The sequence below is a fragment of the Schistocerca serialis genome, chromosome 4, assembly GCF_023864345.2.
Source record: "Schistocerca serialis cubense isolate TAMUIC-IGC-003099 chromosome 4, iqSchSeri2.2, whole genome shotgun sequence".
NCBI lineage: Eukaryota > Metazoa > Arthropoda > Insecta > Orthoptera > Acrididae > Schistocerca > Schistocerca serialis.
The window spans coordinates 690,147,039-690,164,502 of NC_064641.1; the positions used below are offsets into that span (position 1 = coordinate 690,147,039).

Here is a 17,464-nt window from a genome sequence, read left to right on the forward strand (position 1 = left end):
CCGCGGAAACATATCTGGGTTCGCGACCACAGCACAACAGATCTTACTAAACGAGAACATAATCAACACAGAGCTCACTGAAGCTTACAGATAGGTATAGACACTCCAATTCCAACATGCGGTCATCTTTCAATTAAACTACACCCTTCAGTCCTGCATTTTGTTTCTATAAGTTCAATAAATTTAGCATACTTACTTTTCAAACTTGTTAAATCATTCAAGACCTCACAGCGAAGTTACGTACGTTGATATCACCATCTAAATTAACACAGTGTTTTTGTCAGTCGGCTAGGAAATTCCGGGACTTATTTTGATTTCATTTATTCTATCCATTTATGAAAGTAAAATGAGATCTATGACTGCATTTTAAATGCTGGAAAACACTGTTAAGTTCTACCTCAGTCGATTTTCATTCTTTTGTTACAGGCTGAAAACTTTTTCCGTTTACTTGCTGCTGCAGGCCAATTTCTGTTATAAAGTCATTATCAAGCACCTAAAGAAAACATACGAACCACATAAGAGTGAAATATATAGATAGTATAACAAATCCAAAACCTTTTAAAACATGATAATTGGATGTGACATACAGTACCAGCTACTATTTACTATTATCTCTCTGCAAGGGAACCTGGCATATAAATTAATCTATCAGTCCACATGTGGAACCACAAATCAACATTCATATGATGTGTGCAGAATATGGGCATAAAAACTGTAAAACATGTGGCAGAACCACGTACAATGAAGCTCTAAGGACAAAATTGTCATACATTCACTGAAGAACATGGGTTATCATATATGAAACTCAATTTATTCTCTCATTACCCCTATATACAGACTGAAATCTAACCAGCTGTTCTGACTTATACCAAAGATACAACCAGAGATACTACCTATGTATTTCGATTCTGTGTACCTACACAAGATACATAGTTCACTGGTGTACAGAAGGGTGATAATTAATGTTACATATCCAAAATACAGTACAATATATGTAGCTTTAGTTACATCATCAGAAGAACTTAAACCTAAGGACAGGAATGTGAATTACAACTATGTGTAGTGAGAAGACTACAGTTTACATATAAATCTCTTTAGCATCATCGATATTGAAGAATACATGAATAGCTTATGTATTCAGCACAGATCACTGACACGAACAACGAGTTCACATTACTTTAGGGAGGAAATGGAAGATAAGAAAGCAGTGGATATTTTCAAAGCTATATATCTACATTATAACATAATATTATTTAGAATATCATATCACATTAGTCTTAATAACAAGAACATCAGCTGTGTCTTATATACAATGGGGTTCAAAATGGTTGAAATGGCTCTGAGCACTATGGGACTCAACTGCTGAGGTCATCAGTCCCCTAGAACTTAGAACTAGTTAAACCTAACTAACCTAAGGACATCACAAACATCCATGCCCAAGGCAGGATTCGAACCTGCGACCGTAGCGGTCTTGCGGTTCCAGACTGCAGCGCCTTTAACCGCACGGCCACTTCGGCCGGCATATACAATGGGGAAATAATATGCATAAAAGGTAATTTGCATAGTGAAAGAAGAAGATGAATATGAGTTACACATATAACTGAAGGTAGGATGACATTTATACCAGTGTTACAGTCCCAAAATGTCACTGATTCAGCTGGGAACAGAGAATTTAGGCGCAAGAAATGAGTGAAAGTTATCATAGATGCATTCTCGAGTTATGTGCATGTCAACTTTTAGCTAAATTAGCTAATAACATGAATGACAGTTGAGTATTACATAAAGGCTATGAAAACCATGTATAAACTTCATTTTCAACATCAATGTTTTACAACATGAAAGTGCTCTGTCTAGGTGAGGAAGGAATTAAGGAGCAGAAAAACGAGGGACTGTTATCACAAATAAAACAAGAGACTTACACTCATCTCAGTGCATATAAGTGGGGATTACCTATAATATGAAATGAACATACAACAAGAGCAGAGTGAACGCGATCATAGATGCATTCTCGAATTACAGTACACATAACATTGGTTGTAAGCCTAATGCAGCTACAATATAATAAATAACAGATTATTATGCACTAACACTGGCCTGTTTGTGAACAAAACAAAAGAATCCACTTAGCAGTGGAGTTTTATGGGAGACAGAGGCAGAAGGTAAAGATGTGATTACTCACACACATAAAATGTTTAATCATATATCCAAAACGTATCAGACGAGATACACTATACTAAAAAGAGGCTATGGCCTTCTTTTATCTTGTTATGAGTCATGCAGTTGATAATTATAACAATTTTAGTGACAATATGACAACAATGCAAACCATTTAGATGACTGGCTTTTCTGTCAATTTTAATCTATATCTAAACTAAATAACTGTGTCTATTTAAATATATTCATTGAGTTAAAGTCGTCAAACAAAACAGTTTTTCAGCTTGTATTTAAAACTGCTGTCACTTCTACCATCTGTCGATAACATTATTTAAAAACTCAAACAGTTAAATGCATTTATTGCTCAATACTTTGTTACTTGCAGCCAAAAAGGTTATATTGTGGAAGTGAATTTCATTGCATTAAATTTACGAATGTTACTTTTGAATTCAAATTTTGATTGGTCCAAAAAGAAATATCATAAGTAAGTAAATATATAGTGCATCTGCTGTTAGTAAGCTCAAAGCATTAAATGCTTAATTGTATGTAGTTTGAGAATGAGGGTTAGATATTATCATTACACCACAATGAAGATGTCATCTCTAAGTATGGAATCCCTCTGTAAATGAAAATATATTCATCAATGGAAATTTGTCTAGTAAACTAACTTTCTGAAATTTTAGTCAAAATCAGCAATTACATGCACAAAAAACGTTAGTATATCAGAAAATTTGTGATATGGGATTTCCAGTTAAAATTATCACCAGGATGCACATAGAGTGATTCTGAATATTTAGTTATGTATATTTGTGTTATGAAGAACTGTGTTGTTACTGGATATTTTTAAATGGGACTACCAACAAAAATAACTTTTTTGAATTGTTAAATCGTGTTGGGGGATCATTTATATATAGAAATTGATACAATTTTTATAATGGGATACAGTTACTGATATTGGCCTAGTCAGAAGACAATTGGACTGAGAACTACCCGCTCTAAGCATGATGTGCTCTGCTTCTTGTTAGTTACATATAAAGCCAACCAAATATTCAAAGAAGAATGAGTGTGTTATGAATGTGATCTTTTGCATAGTTAGATGCCTCAGTGAGGTAGAAAAATTCCAAGTAGGTGCATTATCATTTTAAATATTTTAGTGTATGATCGTTCAACTGATAAATGGAATGTTCAGTCGAAATATCTTTCTAAAATGTAAATTTTGATTGATTCAGATATCGGTATTTTTGGATATACTTAACCAAATACATTGCCTTTCAAAAACATTTTAGAAGGACACTGCCAATCAAATAAATCAATAGTCATTGATATCCTTTCTAACATCATTTTCAAAATGTTATCTAACACTGACATTAGTTTTTCTTAGGGGATGAATTACAGGTGTAACAACTAGTAAAGTTGTCAAAAAGTTGATTGAACACTGTAGTACATGGTTTGCAAGATGTGGCCCTGTTGGAGGTGGTATGCCCTTGCCCTCCACTGAATTTCAGATTGACATATCCACCCAGTTACAGAGGAACTTACAGTTTGTTGTGGACTCTGAACCACATGGATACTTATTTCGTTTTTTGTGTAAACAGATTATTGTCAGAGGTGAAAGAAGCAGTATGCAACAGAATAAATCAATACACCAACTGGGGCTAGGACCCTGGACCACTGCATTTGTAGTACAGAGCTACCAAGTATGACAGCTATATAAGGAAAATTTACTATTTTACGAATCCAAATTGAATTTTTTCATTCAAGATGAAAATTATTTTCTTGATTTACCAAAAAATCTCAGTTGCACGATAATAATTGAATGAAAGATGGTATTGGGTTCCTCTGTTTTGTATAGTACATAACAATTAAAGAGGCTTATTGCTGTATCTGTCATGAACAATACTTTCATTTATCTTGGCGTTTGATAGATGTACAGATCTGATTGGTATACTTCTGTTTTGATGTTACTTTGAACAGTAGCAATTTCTGATAACAACCAAGCATTCTGATGTTTTTATAACTTCATCAGTAAAGGAAAATACCTGCTATAATACGAAAACAGTTCCACATCTGTTCTTGTCTTACCATTTTATTTTCTTGCTGTGAGACGGTTTAAGGATTTTTGCTACCTAAGATTGTTTATACACAACACTTGGATTGCCATTTCACAATTTTCATAGGAAAACAAATGTTTTATGTGGAAAGAAGTAAATTTAAAAATTAGTTGAATTAGTGTTTACAACTCCAGTTTTTCTGATACTGTCTAGGTTTCTTGTAAAGCTACCTGTGATAACATGGTCAGAGAACACATCTGAAACTGATATTTGATTGTTTTGGTGTCCCATTTGGCACAAGTGTATAAACTTTTTGTAACAGCTTCTGAAAATTTCTTTGTGTGACCTTTGATGTGTTGTAATTATGTGTGCAATTAGGCAGGCTTCATATCCACATGCTTTCATGTACTGAGATATACACCAACTACGTTTTTGAACCTTCAGATATATTTAATATACACATACTTCTTTAACCACATTGTTTCTGCTATAAGAAGCAGGAAATTTATAGCTCCTAACACTTAACATTTCTACTCCTTTAATTAAATACTGTTTATACAGTCACAGTTTATCAACAAGATTTTAATTTTCAAATCATTCAAGCAAGCTATAAGATTACTCAATTTTTCAAGTTCCTAAAATTTCTGAGAATAGTATTAAATCCAGTCTCCAACTAGTTTTTATTTATATCATTCAGGACTTCTTCTACTTTAATTTCGCTCAATACTCCCACACTAATAAGTACTAACTTTGGACCATGTGTGTCTGAGAAACACATATTTTTCTCAGCTGACAAATCTGCTAACCCGTCTGCACCAACTGGCACGTGTTTTGTCTGAATTAAGTAGTAGATAATTCCGTAGCTAGTTATTTCACTGCACAGTTTCAACCGAGGCTGCTGTTGCAGAATCAAGAGAAGGCGTGTGTGAGTACTGTTATAGTTCCTCGATATTACAGTGAAAAGAGTAGCTATTGATTAAAACCATAAACTTTTTTATTCACATTATCTATTCGATAAGAACATCAAAAAACTAGTCCTCAAGTAAACTTTCGCAATCACTTTCCTTAACTTCAGCAAGCCTACTATGTACCAAAGTTTTGATTTACATAGTACTTAAAACCATTTAATCGTGTTTGATGTTGCGTTACCAAAGAAATAAGAGTCTGATGCATGAAATTTATGGTAACTTTTCTTTAGGCATTCTAAAGGGGTATAGAAACCAGGGCAAAAATGTAAAGGCAGGGATACACTGAAAAGATTTTCTCACGTAGTTACTCATGAATACTCGTACAGTACTTCAAGCCAAGTTTAGAAATTAAAATGAGTGCGCTCTTTCAACAAATATTTCTAAGATCTATAGACTACAATGCTACATATAGATTTACTAAATTGGGTGGTGTAAGACTGTAGCTGGTTTATTGGGTATCTAGATGACGTAAATGATAGATGATCGCAAACAGTCACAAATGACGTTCTTAAGTTTATCTAGAAGTTTCAAATCTCGAAGTACGTAGTCAATTGATCTAAGACAAATATTTAAAGAAGCTTAAAAATGGATAAAATGCTGACAGGGAAATAGTGTCTCAACCCAAAAGTGTACAGTAACATATTTTATAAAAGCACCTTCCATGTAAGTCATATATACTAAAGCTTGCACTAATGTTGAAACCTAAAGCTTGGTCAGAACGCGCTGCTTGATATGCTGAATCTGTTATATGAAGCCGGCCCTTGTGGCCGAGCGGTTCTAGGCGCTTCAGTCCGGAACCACAAAGCTGCTACGGTCGCAGGTTCAAATCCTGCCTCGGGCATGGATGTGTGTGATGTCCTTAGGTTAGTTAGGTTTAAATAGTTCTAAGTCTAGGGGACTGATGACCACAGATGTTGAGTCCCATAGTGGTTAGGGCCGTTTTTGTTATATGAGGTTGGATTATCTGACGCGTTACTTCTCGTTGATGACTAAATATCCCACTTCCAATGCTAGGACTAGTACACTAGGACTAGTATGCTAACAGAATGGCTTATGACTCAGAATACAGTATCCTTAACTTCGTCCTTTAGCGGAACGGTATTATACCATACTTCCAATGGGACGATCGGAATGGCACCGTATCAGAAGACAGGGTCGGCTGAATCAGAAATCTTAAAGGCCAGCGCTGTACTGGCCTCAAAGATCATCTTATTGAATACCGTGCGATAGTGCCTCACGTTAAGAACACACAGTGATTGTTGACCCTTTACAATAGCCAGAAGACTTGAAAAGCCACATTAATTTTATGCAAAGGCTCGTATTATCGAAATAGTTTGGGACACATTCAGGGCAAAGTAGGAGAGTTTCGTTGTCAGCGGAGTTCGGAAAACTCGTCCTGGAGCTCCTCGAACCACGCGCGTACGTTGCGAGCTACGTGACACGTTGCATTGTCCTGCTGGTAGATGCCAGCGTGCCGAGGCAAAAACAGACCGCATGTGCGGGCGGATATGGTTCCCAAGGAAATATACATATTTGTGTTGATCCATTGTGCCTTCCACAATGACGAGATCATCCAGGGAATGATGCGAAACCATTCCTCAGACTATAACGCTCCCTTCTTTGACCTGGATCCTTCCGACGATAGTTGCAGGGCCGTACACGCCAACCACCATCTGTCCGATGGAGCATGAAATGTGATTAATCTGAAGAGACAACTGTGGCCACTGAGTGGATGTCCAGTTGCGAAATCCAGCGTTTATCGCCGATAAACAACAGTCAGCATGGGTGGATGAACCAGGCGTTTTCTGTGGAGTCCCAAACGCGGAAAAGTTCGCTGAAAGTCATTGAGGAGACACTGTTGGCAGACCCTCGTTCATCTGGGTGGTCAGCTGCTCGACAGTTGCACGTCTATTCGCCCGTACAATTCTCGACAGCCGTCGTTCATCCCTGTTATCTATGACCCGTTATGCACCAGGGTTTTGCCGCCGCCACTTTGGATAGCACCATTTTGCCATTTTGCATGATGATCTTTAAAGAGGTTCCTCGCACAGTTTATAAACTTAGCCGTTTCGGAAATGCTTTCACCGATGGCCTGAAAGTCAATGACCATCCATTTCTTTTTTTTTTTGTGATATGTTACAATACAGCGTCACCCGTCTTTTGCGGTCTAACTGTGTTGGTGATGCAGTAAATTTATCCACAGGGCGGTGACACTACGTCACTGCAATACGCCTTGGAGGTGTGGCGGTGGGGCAGAGTCCCGTACCACTCTCCGACGGTGACAGTACTACATGAGTCAGGCAGAAAAATTTAGCCTAACGTGGGCAGGTAGGGTGGGAAAGTATTTGACGTAGAATGGGGGCTAGTCCCGCCAAAGGATGCATCCGTGGTGGGTGTGCCAGGCCTATCGTTAGCCATGGTCGGAATCCGATTCCTCTAGGATGGTTAGGGGAACCGGATGTCGATGCCAGCGGCGTGGAAGTGTGGTCCCAGCGTGGCGCAGCCCATGGACAGTGTCCCACAGGGCATCCACTTTCTCATAGAGCCGCCGCGCGTGGTTGCGTATGGTCGTCTTTAGGGGGACGATATCCGCTTCCTCGTGGAGAGTGACAATTCTCGTGAGTGGTGGGGCGTGCTGGCTCCACCTGAGCACCTTGTTCTGCATCTGCAGGCGCTGCAACGTCCGCATCCTGGTGACACTAAGTGTGGCCCATCCAGCAGAGCCTTACGTGAGGGCAGGCAGGATAACTGTTCGGTAGATGCGGAGCTTGGTATGCAGGTTACGTTCCCTACTGCGGAAGAACGGCTCCAAAGCTCTGGTCAGATCTTGGATGTCAGATAAATCGCTCCGTTTCCGCATTATGACAGCGAGACGGCCGCGGTGGTCTCGCGGTTCTAGGCGCTCAGTCCGGAACCGCGCGACTGCTACGGTCGTAGGTTCGAATCCTGCCTCTGGCACGGCTGTGTGTGATGTCCTTAGGTTAGTTAGGTTTAAGTACTCCTAAGTTCTAGGGGACTGATGACCTCAGAAGGTAAGTCCCATAGTGCTCAGAGCCATTTGAACCATTTTATGACAGCGAGTACGACCGCTCTGTCCCTCCGTCCGCCCCTCCCCCCCTCCCCCCACATGACATGCTTTATACACCTTCCACTGCTATTGGTGCTATTGCCGTCTTTGTGTGGTTTTTGCACGTTGACGTCGAACATGAATCACATTAATGTGACTTGCCCATGTATATCATCGGCAGTGCTCCTATGTATCATTTATAATATTTGGAAGAGCAATATGCTCCGTGGGAAGGGAGAACATAAACTACCTAGACACACAACTTACGGTCCAGAAACTTACGAATTTCGTCTGTCAATGCAGACCTCTGAATACTGAATTCCGTCGCAATAAACAATACCATGAATGTTAAAATATACGCCCCATCACCATTCATAATACAAAATCATTAACATTGATGCTTTTCAAGAAAAAAGCCGTCATTATCAGATTTATTCAACTAGACTCTTATAAAGGCGATAAAGATAAAAACGTAAAGAAAAAAGTTAAACGTTTGTGGTCACTTTTCTTGTAACTGTGTCTTCCAAAAAGACTCGTAATGACCACCGATAGCCCTGCCAATAAAACAAACGGAAATGAATCGGCGGATACTGTTGCGTCTAGACAAGACAGCCTAGACACAATGAGAGGAAGCCGCTAAGCTAAAGCAGGATGGCGTGAGGTCTGAAACAGGATACGTAATGAATGCTATAAAAAAAAGTACGTAGCTGCTGGAATACTTAACTTTAATCCATCCTTGTGGTACATCTGGAGATTGTGGCGATACAAGTGAGACTCTTTAGATACATGCAATGTTACTAATGACGCCTTGCTAGGTCGTAGCCATTGACTTAGCTGAAGGCTATTCTAACTATCTGCTCTGCAAATGAGCGAGGCTTCGTCAGTGTGCATCGCTAGCTACGTCGTCCGTACAACTGGGGCAAGTGCTAGTCCGTATCTCGAGACCTGCCTTGTGGTGGCGCTCGGTCTGCGATCCCTGACAGTGGCGACACGCGGGTCCGACATGTACTAATGGACCGCGGCCGATTTAAAGCTACCACCTAGCAAGTGTGGTGTCTGGCGGTGACACCACAGATACAATCCGTGAATATAGGTAATGGCATCAGTTATTCTCTTGCAGAGCCTGTACACCTTCAAGAAAGGTACACCCGGAAATAAACACACATGCAGCGCTACTGAGGGTGTAACGGTCGTGAGATATTGGACTGTGTATTGATGACTCCCAAAAATGCCTGTAAGTCAACAAAACCACTGACCTTATTGAGTTTGAACGAGGTCATGTAACAGGGCTACGAGAAGCTGCATGTTCCTTCCAGAAAGACTTGGCGTAGATGTACAGGATTACTGGCAGCGGTGCTCGCGAGAATGTAGGGTCGCAAAGACAACAGGCTCCGGACGGCAACGTGGCACTACTGAGAGATAAGACCATAGTGGTCGGCGTATGACTGCCGCATCGTACTGCGCCTGCAGCGGCAATTTGAGTAGCAGTTGGCACCACAGTCACACAACGAGCTGTTATAAACCGGCTACTTCAAGGACAGCTGCGAACCAGACGCCCTGTAGCTTTCCACTGATCCCAAGCCATCGCCATTTGCGGTCAGTGGCGTCAAGCTAGAGGTCATTATAAATGGCGTAGGGCAGAGCTCACTGTAGGCCAGGGTGGAGGTTTATTGTGTTTTCGTATCAAAGGTGGTACTGCCTCGGTACCAGTGACGGCCATCTGTTGGTTAGAAGGAGGCCAGTTACTAACCAGAGACCAAACTCTTAGCGTGCTAGAAACACTTGACCTAGACTGGAGTTCTAGTGTGGGGTGAGATTTCTGACACCAGGAGCACTCTCGTCGTTATTCCACTCACCTCGACTGCAAATCTGTACGCCAGTCCGGTGATTCGACCTGTTGTGCTGCCGTCGTGAGCTTAGGTGTTAACGATGATAGTGTTTCCGATGCTGTAGAACTTCTTCTGCCCTTATCTCAAAATACACGTTTTGTAGATGCGTCGTTCTGACTCTAAATCCCAGACTTAGCAGTCACATCAACAACAGACGACTTGGGCAGCTTCAGAAACTTGGAAATGTAAATGATGGGTGTGTTACTCACATGACACCCATAGTCTTTTTTCCAAGAGACTAAAGCACGCCCTCATACCGCTGTTGTAATAGAACGTGCTCTACAGAGTATCGACATGTTGTTTTTGCCTGCTCGAATACCAGATGTCTCCAATCGACAAAATATGGGACATCTCTGGACGACATCATCCACAACCAGCATTAACTGTCGCTGTATTGACCGATCCATTGCAGCTGGGATGGAACTCCATCTCGCAAACTGACATCCGGCACCTGTAGAACACAATACATGCAGTTTTGCATTCAACATTCTTGCGGTTACACCAGTTATTAAGCACTTCATATTTCAATTAGCTTATTTCGCTCTTACATTAACCTGTGATTTTGCAATATTAAGCACTTAAATATATTACCTGCACAAATGTATTCCTGAAATTTCATTACTGTACATTGTATTGTATTGTATATTAACCTGAGGCCTAGAAACGACGGAGAGGCTCTATCCCCGCCGCAGCCGCAGTGGTCCACAACCCCACGACGACTACCGCAGTCCACTTCACCCCTCCACCGCCCCACACCGAACCACTCTTTCAGGGTTACTGTGCGGTTCGGCGGCACCCGGTGGACTACCCCCCCCCCCCCCCCCCCAGGGAACGTCTCACACCAGACGAGTGTAACCCCTATGTTTGCGTGGTAGAGTAATGGTGGTGTACGCGTACGTAGAGAACTTGTTTGCGCAGCAATCGCCGACATAGTGTAGCTGAGACAGAATAAAGGGAACCAGCCCACTTTCGCCGAGGCAGATGGAAAACCGCCTAAAAACCATCCACAGACTGGCCGGCTCACCGGAGCTCGACACAAGTCCGCCGGGCGGATTCGTGCCGCGGACCAGGCGCTTCTTCCCAATCCGGAAAGCCGTGCGTTAGACCCTACGGCTAACCAGGCGGGCCTACTCTACATTAATTATTTTTTGGTGTTGCGATTTTTTTTTGTCAGTGTACGTGCTGACAATGAAGTTCACCGTCCACTTCTATCAATGTTTCCATCGTCACAAAGACCGTTACATGAAATAACACCACACTATACGAGCACGTGCACAAGGCGGTTACATGTGGGACACTGTACATGCAAGGTGCTCTAGGAAAATACATGCACCAGGCCGTCGGCCAGGCGACTTCATCAGGGAGGGGCGCTTTAAAATGTCGCGTCGCTGTCGGTCCTTTGTGGAAGCTGCCAGCGCGTCGCTGTCACGTCGTTAGCGGCCATTCAGCGGACCTGCGCTGTGGAGAGACGCGCGCGCGTCACATCACAGACCCCGCCTCAAACACGTAGCACACGTACACTACACGGCGGAGTGTTCTTTGACTGGAGAATACACGCTCCTACTATCGCGCACAAACTATCTTACACGTCTCGCTTTTGTTTCAAAAATAGTCATCCGGTTCCACAAGACTGTCTTTTCTACACGACTGAAAACAGAAACACGTAGGACTACAAACATATATTTGTAAAAGAACCATCCGATTATTCGGAGTTTGTCTTATTATGCAGACACATGCAATTTTGGGGTAGTTTTTACAGTTACGTTTAAGATCTAAGATTTCATTTACCTTTCACAAATGTTCAACGTGTCCTCGACTGGACGCATGACGAACGTCCAGACAATAATCAAGCTTTATATGTCCATCCCTGTCATGGAAATGGAAATGAGCGTTTGGCGTCATTAGCCGGGAGGCCCCTTGCAGGGCAGGTGCGGCCGCTTTGGTGCAAGTCTTATTACAATCGACGCCACACTGGGCGACCTGCGCGCCAGATGATGATGAAGAATGCACAACACCCAGTCCCTGAACGGAGAAAATCTCCTACCCAGCCGGGAATCGAACCTGTGCCCGTAGGACGGCAATCCGTCACGCTGACCACTCAGCTATCGGGGCGGACTATCTCTGTCATGGATGGTGGTAAGGACTTCTGCTGTTCAATATGAAATGAAAATTAAAAACACCTGCAGCAATCACTTTGGCATTTAATTTATTTACACAATCAGTTTCGATGTTCCTCAACACTATGTTCAGGCCTCTTGATCAGTGTAGATTGGGAGAAATCCAGTCTCGTGTGCAGTCATAACAGGAGCCAATATTATGTAACTGCTGTCTGTAGATCCCTGGTGTACATGACACTATATCTTCCTTCATCAACTGGCGTCTGAGTCGTCGGTTGACGAACAAAGGAATAGTGTCATGCTCATCAGAGATCTGTGGACACCACTTATACAGCTTAATTCGGCTGCCCCTACCACTAGATTTTACGCAGCCTGCAAAGCCCTCAAATACCACGCACAAGATTTTCATATTCTCTCGCTTCCTATGTGCAAATTATTAGTGCTACAGAAGAAGTCAACAGAACCTTTTTGTAAGAATCTTAGTGCAGTTAAATTTTGTACTGGGATGCGCTTTCACTAGAGGTCATAGTTTTCGAATTATTCAAGAAGAAAAGTCAAAAGTGACCTTCAAACGCGTTTCCTCGAATAACTCCAATACTGTGGCCTCCGTGGAAAACATATCTCTGTACAAAATTTAAATACATTACATTTCGTACAAAAAGGTTCTTGTCATTTTTTCTAAAGGGGTAATAGTTTGCACATATCGAACGAGAGAAGATGAAAATTTTGCATATGGTATTTGAAGGCATTGTGGGCTGCATAAAACCTACAGGTAGAGGCAGCTGAAATGACCCTGTATAATATTGACTCCTGTTATGGCTGCAGACGAGATTGGATTCCTCCCAGTTTACGCTGCTCAAGTGATCTGAAGACGAAATGATAATTAAATGGACACCCTAGCTGCAAACAGGCGTTGATGTACTTCATTGGGGACATGTTGAAAATGTGTGCCCCGACCGGGACTCGAACCCGGGATCTCCTGCTTACATGGCAGACGCTCTATCCATCTGAGCCATCGCGGGCACAGAGGATAGTGCGTCTGCAGGGACTTATCCCTTGCACGTTCCCCGTGAGATCCACATTCCCAACATGTCCACACCACTACATTCGTAGTGCGCCTAATGAGTATGATGGGCAAACATCTATTAGGCGCACTACGAATGTAGTGGTGTGGACATGTTGGGAATGTGGATCTCACGGGGAACGTGCAAGGGATAAGTCCCTGCAGACGCACTATCCTCTGTGCCCGCGATGGCTCAGATGGATAGAGCGTCTGCCATTTAAGCAGGAGATCCGGGGGTCGAGTCCCGGTCGGAGCACACATTTTCAACATGTCCCCAATGAAGTACATCAACGCCTGTTTGCAGCTAGGGTGCCCATTTAATTATCATTTCATTTCTAGCAAAGCTGCATGGTCATCCACGGTAACTGTTCTTTCGGGAACAGATACTACCGTCATATATAGGATCTGAAGACGTTGTAATGGAAGACCAAAACTGGTTGCATAAATAAATGGGAAAGTGACGGCTGCAGGTGTTTAAATTTTCATTTGATAATCAAAGTCGTCATAAGCTTTTGCGAACATGTCCAAAGCTTCTGCATTCACTACTGTTGCTATGCGATGTCAAAAGTCTGCCGAAGTTTTTAGGATGGGAGGGACACTGACGAAATCTCTCCTACGCTTCACAACATAAAGGCTCACACTCTGTGCGGCAAGGCCGTCTTGGAGGCGAGTGGGACAGTGCGAGATACTTACGCCAGTTCCAGCTAACCCATCGTTGAGGCGGCTAATTCTTGAAGAAATGCTCTTAGATGCCAGTGTGCTGGTGCTCTATCCTACTGAAAAATGACCTTTTCAGCATGTTCTTCCTGTCGTGAAAAAAAAAAAAAAAACAGGTTTGCAACAGGAGCGCGAGAATTGGTAGTGCCAGACAGATCCTTAACGTGAACCAGCAGTTTACAACCGGCGCCTTGCATACTTTTTTAGTTTCGATGAGCAAAATTCACCCCGAGTATCTGTCTGGTGTAGTCTTGTGAATTCGGATGAACCCTTTCGAAACCCTGTATATTAGAGATCGTGAATGTTGCACAAGTCTCTCTGAAACATTTAGTCTACAAATTTACCGAATAGTATGAATTCATGATTCTACAAAGGATTAAATAAGTTTGCTGGTAGATGGAAACAAACTGCAGGAACTGTGTTCGGATTTCGACTGTAGTTTTTCATCAGCAGCACGCTTACCAGCCATCTGAACGGGTATCACAGCTTGGCTCAAAAATTTAACATCTCACTCCACCTGTTGGGTGTTGTATTTAGGAGTATGCAGAGGAAACCGTAAATTAGCACCAGAGTAAACTATCACTACAGCCGTCTCTCCCATATAACAGTCTGCAGATCACTCTCTTCAATTCCCCCTCCCCTGCAACTTTTCCTTCCTCCGTGTTGGCAGAGTCTTTTATTTAAATTATGTTTTTTTTTTCTAAACAACCGCTGTCACTGTCATTTTAATTTTCTCTTCTTTTTTTTATCCCTTCCGCTTCTACAATACAAGACATATTCAAATGTTTTGTACTAACCTATATCATTCTTAATGCCTTTTAATATTATTATCGTTATTAGTATTAGTGTCGATTATTATTTTCATTATTATTATTATTATTATTATTATTATTATTATTGTCAATTATTAGTCTGATATCATTATTAGTGTGTATTATTATTATTATTATTATTATTGTGATTTTTTAAAATATCTTTGGTATGTATTGTTCCTGGTCAGATATAAGAAAAGATCTTAAGGACCTAATCTGCTGAGGTTAAATAAGCAATAAATAAATAAAGCAATCAATAAAAATGTTTTCATTGAGAAGTGTTTCCTTTATCTTTGTTTCAGATACAGCATATCATGTTGCAATAGAATGTAGGAGATTATAAAATGAAATATACGTCTCCAAAACATTTCCTGCAATCATGCCTAATAAGTTCACCAAAACGATAAAATTATGATGTCAGTTATTTCCTGGTACAGCCTTATTGCATCAGATACTGTGTAACCTTTGGCTCGTATACACAAGAATTCTATCAGACAGTAAGGAGGAAAGCCAAAATTATGTGACTATGTTCTTGTTCAAATTAATTAACTACATTTTCCGTATACAGTTTACAAGTTTTCTATCGAAATGATGTGGAGTGACACAATTTGCATCTCATTAAAATACTTCGGGATGTAATGCAGCGTCATTGTATAAAATACTTGAAATACCGAAATAAACTGGCCTTCCGGTCGTCTTGCAGCGGCGTTCATAAGGACGTAGCCTAATTAGCTGGGGAGAGGGTGCTTCAATATATCACTTTCCTTGCGGTGTCACTAGGCCACAGACGTAACTTTACTAGGTTTTATTGGCCCTAAAATAAGATTAATATGAATATTCGTAGTTGGCTACCAATTGCCAGCAAGGCGTGTAGCTCACAAATAGTCTCACACATATCTCCTCCCTCTCCCCTAATAGGCACCAGTGTTATTTTAGGTCCAATAAAATCTAATAAACGTCACGTCGGCGGTATAGTGACACCATTAGAGAAGCGATATGTTGAACCACCCACTGCCCAGCTAATTTATCTCTGCTCTGCGGAATGTAGTTGCAACACGACTGAAAAGTCGGTTATTTGGATATTTTTAAGTATTTTGTAACATGACGTGGCGTACACCCATAAGATTTTATTGAGGCTGACACTGTCTTTGGAAGCGTACGTTTGCTATCTGATGAAAAGCAGCTGGATAGCTTGAAAAGTACTCGTCTGTATTATGGTGGAACTGAATGCGTGGTCGTTGTTTTTACAGAATGAAATAATAAATAACCTTCAGTCTAATCTGGCCTATGTACGCAAGGACAACGCCGACACAATAAGGAGCAACTTGTTTGTATTCTAGGTTATATTTATATTTTAATGGGTTGCCTAACCAGCAAAGTTGAAGGAAACATTATCGATCTTGAAATTAATGTCATGTCTAGCTTTAATATAATTTTACTTACCCTTATGTTTCTAAAAGGTTAATCGGAAGTTATCTAAGATAATGAATAATTCAGTTACGAATTACGTTAACAAAAAGTGACGTTAGTACTGTTGAAGTACCAAATGAAAGGGAGACTGCCTGGAGCATGAAGTACCACGATATCCTGATCTGTGCAGCTCGTGGATACAAGTAAAGAAACAAAGTACAAATTAGAATTAAATCAGCAACTCAGGTCACGTACCCGAAACATATGAGGAGCGAGCTGCACAGACTATGAATTACGCTATTGCAGCCTGAGAAAACTTACATCTCCTCAAGATCAGCAAAGTCTGTCAACCATTCCTAGATGACAGTCATTTTCCATTTCCTCTGACAGTCCATTTCCGAAAACCCGAAAAATTACGTTATCTTCTCCAACCTCCAACTTTTACAGAACTCAACGTGGAGGAAACAACTCGAAGCTATTGCCAATATGACGCAGTAGAAATTTAAGAAAATTTACGAAAACTTTGGGAAACAACAGCAAACTTCGCACTTTTTGTATGCAAGACGTACATTTTATCACCACGAGTTTGTCACTGGGCTAAGGTAGTGTTACACTGATTGGTCGGCCAATGTCCACCATGTGCTAAGTGCTACAATGTAATCTCATTGGAGAAATCACGACTGGTAAGCATGTGTGTGCTATGTGCTTAGTGGCTCGACGCAATCTCATTGGAAAAATCAAATATTTAGGGCGAACGTACGTTCCCACGCTAGCCGAGTGGCATCGCAGCGTCTGGGCCTTTGAGTTATCGGAGAGAGACAAAAAATGCCATGCTGAAATTGTCCCGAGGGGGTGACAAGGTGGCCACTGCATTGATTGCCCAGCACATCGGCAATCGCCGACTGCGTTCACGCAATTCACAGACTGCTCTCTGCTGACAAGCGAGACCTGAAACCGTTCCGGGGTCCACCTGAACTAGTAGGAGGGTGGGAAGCTGCCGCGTTACCCTGAAAATGAGCAAAAAACTTCCCATTTCTCACATTGGCTTGGTATCTCAAAAATTAACCGAGTCGTGCAATCACCTAACCTATAAGACGACTCCTAACAGTCTTCCTTCAACATCAGGGTCATGGCAAAACATAATACAGCCTGACTGATTCTTTATTAATATGCATAATATGAGGGTCAACATGTACCTTAAGACATGTATGGATTT

At 41.4% G+C, this 17,464-nt stretch overlaps 1 long non-coding RNA gene and 1 other non-coding gene across 2 annotated transcripts in view; both read right to left on the minus strand.

Annotated features, from left to right (window-relative positions):
• Window positions 1-17,464, minus strand: part of LOC126474180 (uncharacterized) — a 123,489-nt gene that overhangs the window by 79,642 nt on the left and 26,383 nt on the right. The gene's annotated exons all lie outside the window — the stretch shown is intronic.
• Window positions 13,195-13,269, minus strand: Trnat-ugu (transfer RNA threonine (anticodon UGU)). Its single transcript has one exon. It is a non-coding gene; the product is annotated as a tRNA-Thr (tRNA).